This window comes from Mixophyes fleayi, chromosome 4 (genome assembly GCF_038048845.1).
Source record: "Mixophyes fleayi isolate aMixFle1 chromosome 4, aMixFle1.hap1, whole genome shotgun sequence".
NCBI lineage: Eukaryota > Metazoa > Chordata > Amphibia > Anura > Limnodynastidae > Mixophyes > Mixophyes fleayi.
Genome location: NC_134405.1, coordinates 321,369,637 through 321,385,785, shown reverse-complemented (window position 1 = coordinate 321,385,785; position 16,149 = coordinate 321,369,637). Strand labels below are relative to the sequence as shown.

General features: G+C 40.9%; 1 protein-coding gene across 1 annotated transcript in view; it reads left to right on the top strand.

Moving 5' to 3' along the window:
• Nucleotides 1-16,149, top strand: part of TSPAN9 (tetraspanin 9) — a 283,711-nt gene that overhangs the window by 92,839 nt on the left and 174,723 nt on the right. The gene's annotated exons all lie outside the window — the stretch shown is intronic.

Below are 16,149 nucleotides of genomic sequence, written 5' to 3'. Positions count from 1 at the left end.
TATGCATAGAGATCACAGGGGCCAGGATGCCGGAAGGCTCTGGATATTCAGCCAATGGTGGGGGTGAGTGATGATACTTGCCGATGAGCAGTACATAGTTCGTTTTCAACTTTTGTCTGTATGTTTCTTCTTCGTATAAAGTTTTATTTTTAATAAGAAGTTGATATTGTCATTGTTTGTTTTATTGAGAATCCTGTGATGCTTTAGAATCGTGCAATAATCTATATCCATTTTATCCAATAAAGATTTTTTTCTACTTTGTTTTAAATAGACGTGTGTTTGATACCACAATGTCCACATCAGTCTGACAGGAGCAAAATATCATTACTCTGTGCTGTCCCTGACTAACTGTCAGCCTGTGGGTTCCTGCCCGTGTTTTCCCTATCGTATTATGACACAGTCCTCACTCACACAATGGCAGGAGTGGACAGGATCAGTATCCTGATAATCCCTTAAAGAATCTGTGCCTTCGTGAACATTCCGATAATCTGATTGGTTGCAGGTTGTTCTTTCCCCGCCCATCTTTGTTCTGGGTATTACCGTACTTTAACCATAGTTAAACGCACCATAACTGTAGATTATATTACTAGACGTGTCAATAGCATTTATACACTGCTTGAATCTATTTCCACATAATTACCAGGGTCTTCCTATCATGCAAGCTCAGGGTTGTACTTGGTGCCATGTGAAGGTGCAGCATGAAATATGAAGTATGTACTATGTACATGTGTTTCTTGTGACCACATGCTCATAGCTACGCGGGACATGTAGGTTGCAGAGCTACATTGATGCCACAGGGGCAACATTGTTATCAAGAGTTCTTGACGTGATCGGCTGCATTCTCATGAATGGGGTGTCAGACCAGATAATGGCTCCCTCCACTGTGTATAGGCAACTTATTATAATTTCTGGGTGGAAGAAGGTGAATGTCATCTTTCATTATAATTTGACCATTAGGTGGCGCCATATGATTACATTTTATAATTCTTTCATTTTATCTTTGTAGTAGTAGAACTGCCAGACATAAAGTATATACATTTTTCAGGAGTTTGTAGCACTAAATGTGTTGTAATTAGAGATGCTCAGGCTCGGTTTTCTGAAAACCCGAACTTAGGGGGCTCGCTTGTCCTCAGATATGAATCGAGGCAAAACATCATCGTTGCGTTGTCGGATCTGGCAGGTTTTGGATTTCATAAGTACCTCCCTCCCCAGGAGATCCAGCGCCATTGCTCACACAGAAACAGGGGTAGCAGTGTTCTTGTCACTCTCCAGTCTCCAGTGACATTGCTCAGTGCCATTGCTCATACAGAAACAGGAGGGGTAGCAGTGTTCTTGTCACTCTCCAGTCTCCAGTGACATTGCTCAGTGCCATTGCTCACACAGAAACAGGGGTAGCAGTGTTCTTGTCACTCTCCAGTCTCCAGTGACATTGCTCAGTGCCATTGCTCACACAGAAACAGGAGGCGTAGCAGTGTTCTTGTCACTCTCCAGTCTCCAGTGACATTGCTCAGTGCCATTGCTCACACAGAAACAGGAGGCGTAGCAGTGTTCTTGTCACTCTCCAGTCTCCAGTGACATTGCTCAGTGCCATTGCTCACACAGAAACAGGAGGCGTAGCAGTGTTCTTGTCACTCTCCAGTCTCCAGTGACATTGCTCAGTGCCATTGCTCACACAGAAACGGGGGTAGCAGTGTTCTTATCACTCTCCAGTCTCCAGTGACATTGCTCAGTGCCATTGCTCACACAGAAACAGGAGGGGTAGCAGTGTTCTTGTCACTTGACAAATATTGACTGGAAATGACTGGAAATTAATGTTATTGAGGTTAATAATAATGTAGGGATAAAAAAAGAGCCAAATTATGTGATTTTTAGCAAAAAAATTTAGGGATTTTTGAAAAAAAAATCAGGATCCAAAACCAAAACTAAAACACGCAAGGGCAGTTTTACAAAAACCAGAACACGAAGTTAATCCAGATCCAAAACCAAAACCAAAACACAGGGGGTCAGTGAACATCTCTAGTTGTAAGGTATTTGTAAATTGTAGGATTAGAGGTGACAATATAACAGCTCAGGAGTCAGTTCTTAGTATATTAAGGGGCCGATTCAATTCTGCTGCGAATAGCGTGGCGTTAACAGTATTACCGTTAATACCTGGATTTTATCTCGCAGCTCAGGGAGCCGCGAGTAAAAATCCAGCGTTGAAGTTACCGTATTAACGGTAATACTGTTAACGCCGCGTTATTTGTGGCAGAATTGAATCAGCCCCAAAGAGTCAACATCAAGGCAGTCCCAATCTATTTCTACTTGGCTGTGAATCTAGCGGATAAAACCCAATAATTATAGTTTTGGGCAATACGGTGGCTCAGTGGTTAGCGCTTCTAACTCACAGCACTGGGGTCATGAGTTCGATTTCCAGCCAGGGCCTTATCTGTGTGGAGTTTGTATGTTCTCCTCGTGTTTCCTCCCACACTCCAAAAACATACTAGTAGGTTAATTGGCTGCTGACAAAAAATAACCCTAATCCGTGTGTGAATTTAGAGTGTAATCTCCATTGGGGCAGAGACTGTTATAAATGGCAAATATTCTCTGCACAGCGCTGCGAAATTGGCGGCGCTATATAATTAAATGGTGACGATGATGATAATTAAGACATGATGAATCTGCCGTAATAGTTGAAGCATTTGATTACATTTATTAACACACTTTCCTTTGCGTTGTTTTATTTCATACATGTCTTTCACACTTGTCCTATCTATTAACCCTCCTGAACTTGTAAGATTTCATCTTGGTCACTTGTTCTCTTTAAACGTTGAAGTTGTCCGTTAGCGTAGGAGTGAGAGAGTCGTTGATTCAGGTATTTACTGCATACCACCAGTGTTCTGATCACAGCCTGCGTCTTTGCACCCGGTAGTCTCGGAATACTGCAGATTCTCTGGCCCACATTCCCTGGCGGTCACAGACAGAGGTCCTAGTCCTGACTGGGCACTTGACACGGTGACAAGGACAGATATAGTCCAGCATGACGTATTCCCCTGGGGCCTGACTACCCTCCTGTAAAAAAAAAAAGTTGAGTTTAACATATTTGCTTTTAAACTGAGCACCGATGCAGTTTTCTCCTGTTAATTTTACTAGAACGGAACGGGAGAAGCTAAATACGTGATTTCACTTAAAAGGCATAATAAATCTATCGAACGTAACTCCTTTCTGCTATTTCAAATACCGAAAATGCTAATTTTATTTCCTGTACAACAAAAATAAAATAGATTATCGTTTAATGCACCCAGGAACAAAGGAATTAAGGGATTATTACCTATTTTCTTCTTCTTTATGCTTATATAACGGAAAAATGCATCTGCAGGTTTTTAATATGGTCTCACATAAAAGACTGGATGACAAACATCATGTTTAAGACCAGAGCTAGGAGTACAAATGCTGTTATGTGTATAATAAAGCTAGCCGAATGTCATCGCTGCTCACTGCTTAAATAGCGTTAGAGGAAATTATCCTGCAGCCTGATGCTATAGTTCTGACATTTTAGTAACATTTTGATGGGACCGTGCTATTGAAGTGAGTGTCTTTTATTGCCATTAATCTTAGGTTTATAAAGTGTTGACGTATTACGCAGCGCTCTACAATAGTCAGTTAATGATACAGACAAATGAGATACAATGACAGTGAAACAGAAGGGAGGATTGGAGTGCGCAAATTAATTTACACTTTTAGCCAGAGGTGGCAAAACAGTCCATCGCCGTCTACTAGTCCATCATGGCCAGTTGATTGGTCGATTGCGGCCACGGTATGTCCTATGGTTATGTCCTGTTGCTCATTTGCAGGTTGGGAATGAGTGGAGAGGTCAGGACAGATCTGCGTCTGATTGGCTGAGGGAAACTGTATGAAATCATTGTCTTTCCACATGCGCAGTGTACAGTCATGGCCAAATGTTTTGAGAATGACACAATATTGGTTTTCACAACGTTTGCTGCTTCAGTGTTTTTGGACCTTTTTGACAGATGTTGCTATGTTATACTGAAGTAAAATTACAAGCATTTCCTAAGTGTCAAAGGCTTTTATTGACAACTACATTAAGTTTATGCACAAGAGTCAATATTTGCAGTGTTGACCCTTCTTTTTGAAGACCTCTGCAATTCGCCCTGGCATGCTGTCAATCAACTTCTGGGCCACATACTGACTGATGGCCGCCCATTCTTGCCTAATCAATGCTTGGAGTTTGTCAGAATTTGTGGGGTTTTGTTTGTCCACCCGCCTCTTGAGGCTCGACCACAAGTTCTCAATGGGATCAAGGTCTGGGGAGTTTCCTGGCCAAGGACCCAAAATTTCGATGTTTTGATCCCCGAGCCACTTAGTTATCACTTTTGCCATATGACAAGGTGCTCCATCATGTTGGTAAAGGCATTGTTCATCACCAAACTGTTCTTGGATGGTGAATCACGGCATCAAGCACCACCCACCCACTTCTTTCATACCTCACTTACGCATCTCCCTGAAGGACGATAGGAGAAGAAGGCAGATATGCTCTGAAGCCAGCACACGTGAGCGCTTTGTGCTCCTGGGTCTTAAACTTTGTGTTGGACACACTTTTTGCAGGCAATGCTAACACTGTTTAACCCTTGGTCATGTGCCAGGTACCCTGGACAGGCAAATAAAGAGAACATGTCCATGTGTCAGCGTAATGTTGTCAGTCACACAATAATGGGTTCATAGACTCAGATTGTTTGATGCAGGCAAAAATCTAGTCCTCTTATGTCTGACCGTTTTTGGAAATGCCACAGATTCCTGTCACAAGATGTGTGTGGGCTCATCTGCTGATTTCAGTAATGTAATCCAGTCACATGACCTGGGCAGTGTATGGCTCGACCTCCGACCTCTGGTGAAGCTGGAACATGACCCGTTGTTCATCAGACAGGTGACACAGATAACACGTTAGGTCAGTGTTCCTAGCATTAGATGTCGGGAGAACGCAGGAAACATGAGGCGAAGATTATAAAAGTCGTAAAAGAACATTATTTTTCTTGTTTAAATCATATTTTCCATTGATGCACTCTTTGTTCTGTTTGACAGGACAGGATATAAACACACATTTATTTTCAAACGGCTATTTATTCAAAGACGAAAGAGTCCGAAAAATGAAGAGAAAGATGGCAGCTTCACTGTTCCAATCTTTAGTCTTTTTTTTCTATTAGTTTTCCTAAACATTTGTTTTTCACTTGAATTTTGTTGGTTGCCAGGTCACATTGAAGGTTGAGAAAGGTTTGCCATGATTTGTCGTGATCTCAGGCTTTTCTTGCTTCCTACATCACAGCATCCCATATGAACATTTTCTGCAGTCTGCACATCTACATCGTGTAACTGGTGAAGATTCCTGGCTAAGGCCATTTGCCGTCCTTTCACTTCGACACCTAATTAACCCTTCAAATGCCACAGACCCCCCCCCCCCCGCCTCCCCTGTCAAAGCAGTTGTTTTTAGATGCTTTTCAGCTCTGCACTGAAAGATGCCTGCAGTTAAGATGTGCATGCTATATTGGTGAAGCAAGTTGTCCGTTCGCGTCATGTGTCACGCATGTTGCAGTCGTCATTCCTGCAACAGATGCTTAATTGATGTCCACGTGTAAAGTATCAGCCTTTTGCTAAGCTCCATTACCGTGTAGGATCCACTGAGTCTGCATGTCACTGGTATTTCCTGACTTCTGTATCTCTCTGCATTTTTTTTCTCCCCAGGACAGCAAATGATAAGCTCTACGTGCGTTGATTCATACGTCTACGGACTGCGCTGTGACATGATAAATAGGGAACTCGTGACATTAAACTTCACCTGTTCTACCTACAGAAAATACTTTTTTATGCACCTGGAACTGATCATGGGTTTTACGCTCAAGTACAAGTTGATAATATTATTTTTCTTCTAAATAAGCTAATATGCTCCCAGCCAGATGAACAGCAGTTTTTTCTATAAAACTGTCGTTAGTTAGAAAATTAAATTGCATGTGGGAGGAGATATGCAAATACCACTCTCTCTTTTTTTCACCCTCTATAATACAATTCTTTCCAGAGAGATCTGTGCTTGTTGCTTTATACATTTTTAAAGTACAGCCCCGGGCAAAGGGTGCAGAGCCAAAATTTCAACCCGGTCTTATTAGATCTCATTAGTACGAGATATGGATTTTGGCTTCTGCGCTGCAGTGTGAGATTGTATGAGTCCCTGGGCAGAGAACTCTTATGGATTGCAAAATTGTACATAGAGACTCATAAAATATACAGTGATGTCTGGTATTTGTTAAATAAAATACTGACTCTGAACCATAGTTAGTCAATTATTGAGAGTATGGAGATTTACATGTGGGCCTGGGTGAACTCTATATAAAAAAAAGTATATGCTAATAATTTTAAAAGTGATAAATGGGTAATAGTTACTGACTTACATCCGCGCTACAATTCATCTTCTGTAGACGGAGCTGCCACCTTCAATTGGACAGAACTGCGCCATGTATACTGGCAAGCAAGATAATTCCATGTTAATGCAAAGGCTTTGCTTCAGTTGTCTATTCAAAATGTAAATGAAACAGATAAAAGAAGCTAAATAGACACATTACTTATATATAACTCATTTGCTCATTAATGTGGGTGGGGTTGTGGGATGGAGTTTATCAGAACTATGGCAGTCTACAGTAAGTAACTTCTATAGGAATTCCAGCTTTCAAGAGGTCTTAGGGTCGTGATGTAGGAAATCCCTGTGTTAGCACAGCTTTCTAATATGTCTAACATCTTAAAAATTTGTTTTCACACCAAGAAAGTATGTCTAAAACTATATGAATTGCATAATGTTTAAAGTGGACCTGTCAGCTACATACATTGTGTGGACTGAACCAGTGTCAGCCTATCAATTTGGTAGGAGCCAGTGACAACACTGAGGCACTGCCTGACCAATATTCCTGTGGCCTGACTTTTATTTATGAGGCCTGACTTATATTCATGAGGCCCGAATTATATTCGTGAGGCCTGACTTATATTCATGAGGCCCGAATTATATTCGTGAGGCCTGACTTGTATTCATGAGGCCCGTTTTATATTCACGAGGCCCGTTTTATATTCATGAGGCCCGACTTATATTCACGAGCTTTATTTATGATTTGTAACCCAAGGTAAGTACTTTTTTTGCCAACACACAAATATGTGTATTAGCACACATTTTTTTTAAATGTGATTTTGGTGAGTTCCTTACAGTAGACAGTTAGTTTGTAGCAGACTGCAAAAGTATCTATGGTACTGTACTTTATTTTCTCCGGTTATGTAATATCTGGCTCTGGACATTATTCACAAGAGCAGTAACTAAGAGTAAAGTCATTCCGGGAGATTCTATTGTTTGGCACCAATATTACCGTAAATGAGAACAGCGTTCAGACGTCATTATTTCACTGCTTTGTCATTTTACAATATAGTTCTTTCTTTCTCTTCTTGGAAACCTTGTTTTGTCTGAATCTCAAGTGTAACAAGTACAATGACAGCTCACAGTATTTCCTCCCCTCACACAACCACGGATGCCCTTCTTAGCATTAACTAAATAGCTGCTAAGATAGATCAAAGTGACTTAGGTATATGCCATAGGTGCAGGGTGGGAATCACATCTGGGTGGCCCATGTGTCAAGATAGTCCCCTGTCCTTGACTTGTGGCGATCTATAGGAGACACATATGCCGTCCCTACACTTATACTTGCCTACTTTCCCAAAATGCCTGAGGCTTCCGAATTCTGGGTAAATCCCGGGGGAGTAGGCCATACTTGACTACTCTCCCGAAACTCCCGGGAGGCTCCCGAATTTAGGGGAGTCCTCTCGGAAGGGTAGGCAAAGCTCCCGCATTCGCCGAAATTCACGGCATTGAATGGAGGGCATTGAAGGCATTGAAGCACCGCCCCCGCTATTTCATGGCGTGAATTTTGGCATCTTATAGTGGGGGCGGGACTATAGTGACGCGACGATGTCACCACGTCCCCCTCCTGCCCCTTGTCACATGACTTCTCCCCCGGATCTCCCGGGGGAGAAATCTTAAAAGTTGGCATTTATGGAGTAGGCCATTCTCCTAAATCCTTCCCATTTCCTAGTGAAGTGGGTGGGATGGGGACCTCGATGATGTTATTTGCCACAAATAGCGTCATTCTACCCCTGCTCCCCCATGATGCAAAGTTGTGTTTGTACCACAAGGACCAAATGACACAGTTTGCGATGGCACCTGCACCTGACATTTGACCCCCCTCTGGGATCTTCCAGAGGGGAGTATTTAAAGGTTGGAAGAATGCAAGAAAGGCCTAAACTGTGAGGGCTGCTACCATTATCCATCACAACATTCCTGTGAATTAAAATTAAACAACCCCATCTTAGAGGCATCTACTTAATTTATTATTCCATTAGCAGTCATTATCAGACTAAGTGACTACAGACAGGCTGTGCATAGGAACAAAAACACCCCCCGCTATCACAACTCTGTTTAAAGTATTGTAAATTCTGATAGGCCTTTGTCATTTTTACATACGCATTTGTGAATGTTACTAATTATCTATAAGGCAACTTATATGTTATTTTTAGTGGTCCTTGACAGCCTTGATTATGACAAACAAATGTCACAATAGTAACAAAATAAATAACGTTAATAACTCACAGCCAATTTCCTGGCCTGGATCCAGATCTACCTTTCTGCTCCCACAGTCTGCAATGTTACATCGTTCTCATATTCATAATCCCCTGTGCCTAATAACTAGCGACTGTATTAACTAGCTGCAAATTACATTCTTGGTTTTCACAGAACAAAATTGTAAAGATTCTTTGTCCGTGTTCAGTTTGTGCATTCAGTCAAAATGTAAAAGAAACTCGGGAATCATTAATGGAAGTTCATACAATAGATTATAGAAGAACATTTTGTAAACATTATTCATCCGGTCTTTGCACTTTTATGGATCTTATTGGCTATTTTGTGTCTATTCCAAAAATTTAAATCATCATCATCATCAACATCTATTTATATAGCGCCAACATATTTTTTTGTAGCGCTTTACAATTGGGGACAAACAAAGTAATTAGTAAAACTGGGTAAAACACACAAAGAGGTGAGAAGGTAATCTAGTGAAGTTAAGAGGGTGGTTGAGGAATTTTATAAGCTTATCTGAAGAGGTGGGCTTTCAGAGAACGCTTGAAGATTTGTAGACCAGAGGAAAGTCTTATTGTGCGAGGGAAGGAATTCCATAAAGTGGGTGCAGCCTGAAAAAAGTCCTGTAACCAGGAAATGTAGGATGTAACAAGAGTGGAAGAGAGACGCAGATCTTGTGCAGAACGGAGGTGTCGAGTTGGGAGATATTTTGAGACAACAGAGGAGATGTATGTCGGTGCAGCTTTGTTGACGGCCTTGTAGCTTAGTAAAAGTACTTTATATTGGAGGCGGTAAAGAACAGGCAACCAATGTAGAGACAGACACAGTGATTCATCAGAATAAATCTATATTGTTTTAATGGTCCTGAAACCAGCTGACAAATTTCATAACCTTTTTCATAATAAAATTCTATATGGTTATTTGTCTTTTAATAAGCTGTTAAGTCATTTTAAGTATGCATCTGTCATTGTTCTTAGCTGTCCTACAGCAAATAAATATCTACTTTCAAGATCTCTCTGGAGGGACAACAGTTATGGCTGCCAGACCCAGACTTGACAGAAGCAGGATTACAGCTCTCAGCATGTCACGTGAGAGCAGAGGGGGGAGAAAGAGGATGTCACAGTTAAGGAAGAGCTCGGAGGGGCGTTCCAAAGCCTCTCTGCTCACTACGTCATGTGACTGTGGTTGCTATGGTAGTACATGACACTGTAGAATCTATCAATGATAGTGGCCTGAAATAAACAAACCAAGGAGAAATGTTAAATACCAAGATTCTTCACTAGCTTGCCACTGAGTTTTATGCTTACCCCCCCACACACACACATTTTTCATGGGGAAAAAAGGTAAAACAAATAAATGCTTGAAGGGTTCAGTCCTGACATTTACATATTATGTTCTCATCTCACAGTAACATGTAATCTGATCACAGCATACATGCTTTTAATACCTTTACTCCAAGCTGTGTCTGAAAATGTATCTTTTCTTCTATTCAAGGAGGGTTCTTGCTTACCCTGAAACTCGATTTAAAAATCCCTGCTTTATTTATGGAATCTGTGCACCATTTCTCATGCCAGAGTCTAAGTGTTAAAATCTAATACTGTTTTATGGATACTGGTTAATCCCTACTGCCTGCGGCCAGTTCATAGGCACAATATATTTCTGAGCACTCATCCGGCTTAAGCCGTCCCCTCTGTACTGAATCATCCTCCTTCCACCATGAACAAGGGGTGGCAGTCTGGTTCGGTTTCACGGCGCTGAAACACTACTCCGAGTCCTGCTGCTGTGGGAGCTGGATACGAGGGAGCATGTATATATCACAACAGCAGATTTGTCATTTTCGCTCAGAGGCTTAGACAGGTCACAATATATATGACATGCTAATGAATAACGTCAGAAAAGTGGATACTGTACACCAGAGGGTCCTAGAGGCCCGCTAAACCTAAAATACAAGTTGAACCAACATGATAAAGGCTACTTGGAACATTTACAAATGTGTATGTTAAAGTCTTCCTATAGGGTAAAGATGCTTGACTGTACTTAACTTCAATTCAATTGTTCTTTATGGAATTGTTAATAATACAGTCGATTTAACGTGATTGTCAATTCGATTGATAATCCAATCCTATTCTGGGGCACATTCCCAACCAAAGTCAAATCAAATTGAAGCTGATTGAGGTTATGTGTGTGATAATTGAAGAATTAAAAAGAACAATTCACCAGATTCTCTGTCAACCAGTTTATTGCTTTACTGCATAGTGCACAATGTCGTTGGCAAAAAAACAACAACTGTCCACACTGCACGTGCTGTGTAAATGTCTTTGTGTGATAAAAATTGTAATTTATGTATGTAATGTGTATTTTCTTGAGAAATGATCTTATAAAGATGATTGGAACATGCGTACCTCAATTGTGTAATTATCCCCCCCTCCACCCTTGTGCATTAATGTTTGTTGTACCTGCCTAGTACCACTTTACTCTGTGCCGGTCACCTGATAAAACCAGACTTTGCAGTGTAAGACCCAGTGTATAGAGCTTGTCTTGGTGGAGCTTGGGGCCAGGGGGTAAATGTATCAAGCTGAGAGTTTTCCGGCGGGTTTGAAAAACCAATCAGATTCTAGTTATCATGTATTTAGTACATTCTACAAAATGATAGCTAGAATCTGATTGATTGCTATAGGTAACACCTCCACTTTTCAAACCCGCCGGAAAACTCTCAGCTTGGTACATTTACCCCCAGGTGTGCCCCGTCGTACCATTACTTCAACGGCTAACGTAGTTACACAATTCATCCGGGTCCTGCTTAGTCATTTGACTATTGGGCTGTTGCTGTCAGCCCAGGTCCATTAATGGCAGACCCTATTGGGGCGAGTATCCGCCTTTACCACCTGATGTTTATCTACGTTACACTTCGGAGGGTCCTGAAGTGGTTACATTTCTTTTAAAAATACAGTTTTAAAAAGTTTATCACATTTTGTACTTTTGTTGTCCAACGGACCGTGTCTGGTCACTCTGACAAACTTTTTTTTTTTTTATCTAGAGCAATAAATAAATATTTTTTAACATTTTCTGGGAGTTTTTAATAATCGATTGAAGCAGCCACTTGCACCTTTGTTCCCTAAATGAGGCACCATTTTCCTGTGACTGTGATAGAATGTTGTGTTTCTCTTCTTTTATTATTATTATTATTAATATTTATTTATAAGGCGCCACAAGACATCCGCAGCGCCGTACAGAGACAAACAAAATCACAATACAATGGGAGACAGCACAGTACAGAAAACACAGCAAATCAGTACGCTCAATGCACAGCTAGAGAGGGCGGGGAAGGGGGAGGGAGGATCCGCAAACAACGGGGCCCAAGAAGGAGGGCGTGGAAGACAGGGAGACCCCCAGGGGGGGAGTAGGGAGCGAGAGTGGACGTGGGGTGGAGGACCCTCGAGGAGGAGGGCTAAGTAGCTGGAGAGCAGAGTTAGAAGTGGTGGAAACAGGAGGAGAGATGGCCCTGCTCAGAGGAGCGTACAATCTAAGGGGAGGGGTGGACAGACAGAGAGACGCAGGGGAGAGAGGGAGAGTAGGGGGACAGAGGCAGAAGATAAGGTAGGAAGTTAAGTGGGAGACAGAAAGGCTTTAAGAAAAAGGTGGGTTTTTAGGGCCCGTTTGAAGCTGGACAGATTAGGGGAAGTTCTGATGGAGGGAGGGAGCTTGTTCCAGTGGAGGGGGGCAGCGCGGGCTTGTCCTTTGAAGTGCTGGAACTTGCTGCTGTTTTCTATTTAAAAAAAAACAAAAACGGGGTCTTGATGACCATAAAACGTCAAACTTGTCTGCACGATTTACAAACGACTGTACTCAGTATAATTATTACTTCAGTAGCCTCGTATACATAGGCCGTCTCTGCCTTACTCTTCTTTTGGATAAACTCCATTAGTTTTTGTTGAGGAACAGAGACATTAGCAGGTTTTCTGTAAGGCGTGCATTTGGGTATAAATCACAGCAGCGCAGCCATTTAATGTTATATATTCATATTTTTAGCCCATTTACCTGCTTTCATAAAACTGCTACATCTTAAGTTTTTATTTCCTTCTGAAGTTCTGTGTTGCTGGCGTTTCATTTCAGAAGGTGAAAATTCTTTTTCACAGCTGTTTTGCTTAAGTGACAAAACGGCGATATCTTGTCCGGCGACGGCAGGAAAGCCGTTTATCTTCCGGCTCCACACTGTGTTGTCTCTTTTTTTTTTTTTTTTTGAGCAGAATGATTAAATCGTGACTGGGTAATAAACCAAAGCAGAATACATCCGGGGGAATAAATATCTATGCTAAGAAAGCTTTCATAGTGCAAATCACTGGACACATCTTTCAGGCATTTCATTGCTGTGTAGATGTAAGGAGCGGTAGAAGCCAAATGCACAATATAATTAGTCTTCCTTCACCTATGTGGTACATGTAGGTGATTATGGGGAGAGCAAGGCAGCTGCATACAGGAAACCAATACTTAGGGGGGTATTCAATTGTCAGCGAGTTGTTTTTCTGACCGCGTTAAGTCATTTTAACGCTGTTTTTTATCATTTTCCAGCGGGTTAACTTTACCCGCAATTCAATTCCATTTTTAACGCTACTTTTTTTTCATAAAACGGTCCTCTCGCGCTCCAGTAGAAGGTCTATTGAAAGTATAGGGTGTGCGAGAGGCAGCCGCGTTAAAAGCTATTCAATTGTTTTTTTAACGCGTCGGGTAAAACAGGCAAATATGCTGTTTTATCTCGCACCTCCTTGAGGTGTGTTAAAAATAAAAAAAACCTCTGAAAAGTATTTGAAATCATGTAATAATGTTGAAAAAAAGTTAAACTTATGTTTATCACTAATGCCTAACTTGTGCGAGTTGATTTTCTTGTGAAAAAATATGGAAATAAAAAAAAACAACATATAAATTAATAAATAATAAAATCACTATTTAATTATATTTATGTATATTTTTGGTACAACTATGAATGTAGTAATGTGTTTTGACATGGTATAGATGATTGTATGGTAAAAAAAATAGTTCAATAAAAAAATATGCTAAAAGAAAGTACTGTAATGCAGATATTATCAATGTGTAATGCAATCTAATGTATGGAAATGTATGCAAAACCTTTTAATTGTGTTATACATGACTGCGTTAAAACTCCCCTTCACTCCCCTAAAATCTTGCAAACACAATTTTTAACGTGCGGGGGCAGCGTTCCCTCTTTTTCAATTGAGTTTTCCCGCTGCTCTAACTTAAAACGGTCGCTATTGCTGGCAAAAACCCGCTGGAGATTTTTTTTTGTTAACACCGTGGGGAAAAATAAAATCTCGCTAACAATTGAATACCCTCCTTAGGTTCAGAGTCAGGATGCTGTTGGCAATATTCAACATATCTCCCTCATTCAGCAACAGCGTTCAATACATTTCCCTTCTTTCTTCCCTCTATCCCCATGGAAATGAAATATGTTATGAACAGTATTAAATAGATCATGGCGTTCCTTAATTTACTTTAATGTGTACCCGTAGAGGCAGCCATTTTGTATGTTGAAGCAGCATTCATGAGAATGTATCCTATTCACAAGGAACTAGTGATGTTTCTGAGGTGATTTTTTTTTCCCCCCATGAACAGTACTTCAGCCCACGAAATGGCTGCCTCCTCTGTGATTTGCGACGGACACACTTAAGCCTTGTCCAAAGTAGAAAGTGTGAATCCTCCAGTTGTTATTGCTTAATCGGGATTTTATTAATGGACTAACAGTCTGTTCATGTTTAACTTTGGGTGTGTGCGCTGTATTTTTATTTATATTTTGCTATGGTCATTTTCCATTAGGGAAGGACAGGTCCTAATTTTAGGCCTCTGCTCTGTGTAGAATGAGGTGTGTACATGTTTTGGTGTTGAGTAGCTGGAACAATACAGTAAAGTACTAATTATGGTTTAACACATTCAGTGAACCATAAATGGCCGCCTCTGTTCAGCAAATGTTTGTAGATTAGATGCAAGAAGATAAAAATGTTTAAAGATGCAGTTCCCCTTTAAATTTTTTGTTCATTCTGATATTTGATCTAATAACATTGTACTTTTTTATGATTACTGGAAAAATCACTGACATAGGGGTAACTTATTATTGTTTTAAACAAATAACAGTGTATATATATATTGTGGTTCAAATTGCAGGTAGCCTGTATTAACTTCTGACTTCTGCTCAGGTGTGCTCCCACCCCATATACATAATCATTATCTATTTATTTGTATAGCGCCACTAATTCCGCAGCGCTGTACAGAGAACTCACTCACATCAGTCCCTGCCCCATTAGAGGTTACGATCTAAATCCCCTAATATACAAACACAGACTGAGAGAGACTAGGGTCAATTTGATAGCAGCCAATTAACCTACTAGTATGTTTTCAGAGTGTGGTAGGAAACCGGAGCACCCGGAGGAAACCCACGCAAACACAGGGAGAACATACAAACGCCACACAGATAAGGCCATGGTCGGGAATCGAACTCATGACCCCAGTGCTGTGAGGCAGAAGTACTAACCACTGAGCCACTGTGCTGCCCATATACTTGTGACTCACAAGTACATGGGCAGCACGGTGGCTCAGTGGTTAGTACACGGTGGACCCTAACTCACAAGTTGTAAGTTAGGGTCCACAGTGTAGACCACAAGACACTGTTATGAAATTCCACGTTTTTTCTTTCCTCTCCATCTTGCTGGTGTCCACTGTCCATCTAGACCCTCATACTTGCTTCTCTCTTTATAACAACATTGTTGAACATTTCGTAATGCACCACTGTTTCATTGCTACAAATGAATTTGCCCTCTCCAGTCAGCGTATCCTTTTTGCCCGTCAGGTTACCTTACATTGTGCCGAAGACATATTAAAGCCCTCTACATTTTTGTAGCATGAAACAAATGCTGTAGTTGCGCACTGCTGTAAATATAATTTCCACTATGCCAGTTTGTAAAGTATAGCAATCAGTGCTGTGCTTATTCAACCAGGAGCCTCAGATACGTGCTTTTTGCTTGGGCGGTTAAATAAAAGTTGTTTATTAGCAGTAAATGCATTTGGTTTTATGGTCACTGTTCCCTGGAACTACATTGAGAAAGTGGAGAATATGCTAATTTGATAGTTAAGGCAGTGTTACATATTACAGGTGAGGGAACTTCCGCACCACAAGAACCCGTATAATACAGATTGCTTCTAATGGTCTGTGAAACTAAACTGCTCCTGAAGTCTCTAGGTGCAAATGACGGTCTAAAAACTGTACCATCTTTGCTCCCTAGCTTGCAATAGTTTTAAACCATTTGATTTGCAAAATGGAAATATTGTTATCATTTAAATAAGCCACGTCTATAACACAAAATATTTTCTTGTGACTATAAACCATCAGATTAAAGAGGACCCTGTGTACTTTGTAGTTAGCGAAAAAGTGGGGGTTCCCCAGAACCCTCTTTGCTCAAAAGAGAGTATTTTAATCAAAGTGCTGTTTA